At 38.0% G+C, this 5,284-nt stretch overlaps 1 pseudogene; it reads right to left on the reverse strand.

Moving 5' to 3' along the window:
- Positions 1-2,068: 2,068 nt before the first annotated feature.
- LOC141839896 (oryzain alpha chain-like) lies at positions 2,069-5,072 on the reverse strand (annotated as a pseudogene).
- Positions 5,073-5,284: the final 212 nt, after the last annotated feature.

The following is a 5,284-nucleotide window of genomic DNA, read 5'->3' on the forward strand; positions in this document are numbered from 1 at the left end:
TATATGAGATGATGATTTGCAACAATTGTCCACTATTTGAGATAGTACAACTCTGACAAAATCACTTACAACTCTTCACTATCTAGGACAGTGCAAAAAGTCATTTGCAACAAATTATCCATTATCCGAGATAGTGCAACTCTTTGACAAAATCGCCTATAAATTATTCACTATCTAGGATAGTGCAAAAGAGTCATTTGCAATAAATTGTCCACTATCCGAGATAATGCAACTCTATGACAGAATCACCTACAACTCTTGCATGTTTGGGACAGTGCAAAAGAGTCATTTACAATAAATTATCTACTATTCCGGATATTGTAACTCTTTGATAAAATCACCTACAAATTCCTCATCATCCAAAAGAATGCAACTTCTCTACTCCTCTTACTAGAGTAGAGTTGTCCACTATAAAGTACTCATCATCCAAAAGGATGCATTGGGACAAAGTCACCTATAACATCTTTTCTCTGTCTAAAACAATGCAAAAAAAAAAAAAAATAGCCTACAACAAACTCTCACTATGTGAGATGGTGCAAAAAATTTTTCTGTCGTGGACAGAGTAGCTTACAACAAATTCTCACCAACTAAGACGATGCAAAACTTTTCTCTATTCAAGACAGAGTCACCTACAATAAATTCTGACCGTCTAAGACAGTACAAAACTTTCCTTTGTCCAAGACAGAGCCACCTACAATAAATTCTCACCATCCGAGATGGTGCAAAACTTTCTTCTGTCTGGGACAAAGCCACTCACAACAAACTCTCACTGTCCGAGAGGTGCAAGTAAAACTTTCATCTATCCGAGACAGAGTTGTCTATAATAAACTCTCACCATCCGAGATGGTGTAAAATTTTTCTTTGTCCAGAACAGAGTCGCCTACATCAAATTCTCACCATCTGAGATGGTGCAAAACTTTCATATGTCCGAGACAGATTTGCCTACAATAAAATCTCTCCGTTCAAGACAATGCAAAACTCTCTTCTGTCAAGGACAAAGTCATCATTTATTCTTCCGACTAGGACTTAGTCGCCTATAACAAATTCTTACCATATGAGACGGTGCAAAACTTTCCAATGTTGAGACAGATTCACCTACAATAAACTCTCCTCATTCGAGACGGTGCAAAACTTTCCTATGTCAAGGACAAAGTTATCATTTATTCTTCCAACTAGGACTTAGTACCGTTTCATTTAATGCCGAAATAAATAAACACACAAACAAAACTTAATAATACTTTGAATGCAATGCCTAAACTTTATTATATAATTAATTAATTTTATTAATTTAATACGCAACTCTTTAAGAGTGAGCCAATTATACCCTAGAATTATAATAATTTCTTGGATTTTGCAACTCTTATAAAATGTAGAGTTAAAGCATGGCTGGATTGATTTAATTTTGTTACTTTGATAAATCACAGGACTCTTTCAGGGTGAAGAGCCGAAGTTGATTTAGTTGATTTATCTATTATTTGACTAGTTTAATATAATTAATTGTATAGTTTAAATTATCATAGTTTCCATGTAGTTTCATTTCTTTTAAAGGAGTCCTAGGTTTCCCTAAATTTTCTTTTAATTTAGGGTTATCCAATGACATATATATTTTCTTAATATCAACTTGTCTTAACCCAGAGTAGAATATAAAAAAATGAGTAAGAAGAATTTAATTAGTCAAATTAATCATATATATTAAAATAAATAAACCTCAATATGTGTGAAATAGAGTATGTGTCAATGTATTGTATATTGAAAAAAAAATCTTCAACTCATTACAGTGCAATGCCAATGTAGATAAAATACAAATTATATCTATGAAATCAGAGATCTATCCAAGATAGAGTTGTCTTGGACTCTAATCCAATTCAAAAAAAAAATTACATAAGTATTTTATAGCCTATAATTTGACATAAAAAAATTAATTTTTTATTTTATTTTAGTATTAATTCACTTTTTTCACACTCCAAGCTCAACCTAATTCATCTCTGATTTCTAGATTTGTCCCTGAATGTATGGCAGAGTACGATAATGATGTGTTGCATAGATTGCCGAGAAACAATGGCTGCCATATAATTACACAAGTAGATAATACTTGACTAACCAAACATATATATGGGTTTACACAATTAATAATTACATCACAACGGATGTAATATTATATCATTCAACTTAAATCCAAGATATAGCTAATGCATGATCTCGGAGCTTACAGAATATATAGACGTGCAAGATCTTATTCGATATATAATACATATCATAGCGAGTTGCTACTTATAGTCGTCTAATCATGCACTGCTCTTGAGACCCCCTGAGCCATTTAAAACCCAGTTGGGAATCGCAGCAGTGCGTGTCGCAGCCTTCACTCGAAGAGGACTGTTCTTGCTCTGTCAATCAAATCGGATATATAAGCAAGTTAGACATGAAATATATAGAAGAGAGATGCAGCAAGCAATCTTTAAATTTAAAAGCACTAGAAGGACTCATTAAAAAACAAAGAAGACAAAAAGTGTTGGAATTTAAGTTGAGTTTGTGTTGGTGGGATTACATGTGGATTTAATAACCTATGAGAAAAGTTAACTAGGTAATTAATTTCCAAGTGTGGAGGAGGACTTACCGTTAGGCAGTTTCCATCACTGATGCTGCAGACTGGGTAGTCTTGAGGGCAGCAGCTGTAGTGGTCTTTGCAACAGATTGCACTCTCGACTGGACAGCACCCCCAAGCGAAGCAGCGATCGCCCTGCTCATAGATGCAGCAACATGTGGTGCTGCCAGAGCAGGTGTAGTAGTTATCGCAAGCGGTAAGAGACGACTCCACGAGGGAAGGCACAGCGGAAGAAGAGGCAGAGACAGCAGTGTTGTGCAGATTAGGCCCTTTTTTTACGGGGTAAGAAGCATGCGTTGCAATACCACATTTGCCAGCAGAGTCTGCAATGTTCCTTTCCATTCTAATATAGCCAGACTCTCCCCAGTCCTCACCCCATGAGTTCTTGACAATCCAGTAGTCCGTGCCATTTTCTGTACCATAGCCTACTATGGTCACAGCATGACTTGTTGAAATATTACACCTTCCGGTGTATATTCCCTGCAAAATTTATATTATATTATGAAAGCATGTCACTTGCAATACAGTAAACTATATGTATGGAGGAAAAACCTTGACAGCTTAGTATAATAATTATTGTCTTTTGCAATGATATAAAGCATGGCAAGTGTGGAAGAAAACATTTCAAAGTGGTTTATAAGAAATACGTCCCATAAAACCAATCCAATTGGCCACCTAAAGATTCACACCTGGATGTATTTCTTAACTGAACAATATGCTGAAATACTCATAAAAAAGGATGATGAGATACACAAACAAGCTTTTGTGAGGAAAACACTGGATTGGATGATTCAAACCAATGCAATTACCAAAAGTTAATCATCTGGATGAATCTTACCGACTGATAAAATGGGAAATCAGAACCACCACCAGCATCCACAGTAACACTAACTGGTTGATTTGCCACGGCCTTCTGGAGACACTTCTCGTCGTTGGAAGGAACATTTTGATACGAATCAATTGACACAACATGAACATTTTCCTGCATGAGAAAGGTAGGCACCAAAAGAGATTTATAAAGTCATCCACAATCAAAACATGAATTGTCTCTAGCTGCAAATGGTTAGTCAATAGATCACCTTGGTGGTATTGCAAGTGTCATTTTTCCCCGTGTACGGGTAGTTCTCCTCACTGTTGATGCCACCATTGTCAATGATGTACTGGAACGCAACGGTCATCCATCCACCATGGCAGCCATGGTTTTTATATTACAGTCCACTAATTGCTGTTCCGACAGCGAAATCAGATTACCGGTGACGATTTGGTTGATACCTTCGACAGCAGCAACTGTAGAGAACGCCCAACAACTTCCTATAGACACCATCAAAGACATAATTAGCATACCTGTTGAGAGCATTAATTAACAAAGTACTTTACATTTCATCTTTGGTTTGCCATTACTTGCTAGAAATCTGTCACAAACTTATTATTTGATCTCAAAGGAAAATTTTCAAGGAGATGATGTATTTAGGGCGGTGAATGAAGTCAAACACTTGTGAGCAAATTCGGTAATAAGTTTATTTATGTTCATTCAATATGCACAAGGTCAAATAGATGAACAAACTTGAATAACTCTATCAAACAAGCTTAAACAGTGATTTGGCTTGGCACGTTTACAACCCTATCATCCACTTAATTTTAACAATACTAATAGCAAGTGAAAAATCTTCATTTGATAAGTTCACGATCGGGATTTCAAGATTTCGACACTAGCAGTAGATGAATTTATAGATCTTGCAAAATTTTCATAAAATAAACATGGGCTAAAGAAGAGGTAGAAGCAGATCCCCATACCAATTACTCCAAACAGCCACCTCTTTTGTTAAAAGTCGAACGAACAAGTGGAATCAAAAAAAGGGAACTGGAAAAACGCTTCTTCAAACAAAAGCAAGATATCCAACTTTACTATCACGGTACTGACCACACACACAAAAAAAATAATAAAAAATGAACTCAACAAATTAAGGAAGGAATAGCTCACCGCAATGGCCCTGACTCTTTATGGCGACGACGGCGCCCTTCTGCCTCCAATCGATGGAATCGGGCAGATTCTCCCCTTCTCTCAGCAGGCACTGGCTGCTGATCTTCCGGGAGGCGGATCTCCTCAGCTGGGAGAAGTTCCCGAGGAACCTGGCCCGGTACTCCTCGTTGGTGAGGTCGGCGAACCGGTTCATCCCGAGGCGGAAGCCGTGCTCCCCGCGGTCGGCCGCTGCATTGCGCTCGTCAACGAACCAGAGGTTCTCCTTGAAGACCTCGAGCCGGTATTCGTCCACATGTTGGTCTTTTTCGGCGGGGTGATGCTTAGCCCTCCACTCCAGGTAGAGCATTCTCACCTCCTCGTCGCTGCGGACGGGGACGGCCCCGCCTTGCTTGGAGAGGGTGAGGACGTCCTGATAGGGGACGGCGGAGACGGCATCGAGGGCGGAGGAAAAGAGGAGAGGAGGAGGGCAATGGCGACGGCAGAAGCCATGAACAGAAGAAGAAATAAAGAGAGAAGAGAGAAGCTTGATGCTCTCTTGGCGATGGCAAAGCTTCCTTTATATAGAAGAGAGGATAGTGAGCATTGTGGAAGGTTGCCGCCTTAAAATTTATTTATTTATTTAAAATATATTATTTATTTATTTATTTATTTAATATGATTAGATAAATATGTGAAAGTGTACTGAATATATTTTTAAAGTC

Source organism: Curcuma longa, chromosome 11 (assembly GCF_044706935.1).
Source record: "Curcuma longa cultivar G26 ecotype Majalengka, Jawa Barat chromosome 11, ITB_CL_G26_1.1, whole genome shotgun sequence".
In the NCBI taxonomy this organism is placed as follows: Eukaryota; Viridiplantae; Streptophyta; class Magnoliopsida; order Zingiberales; family Zingiberaceae; genus Curcuma; species Curcuma longa.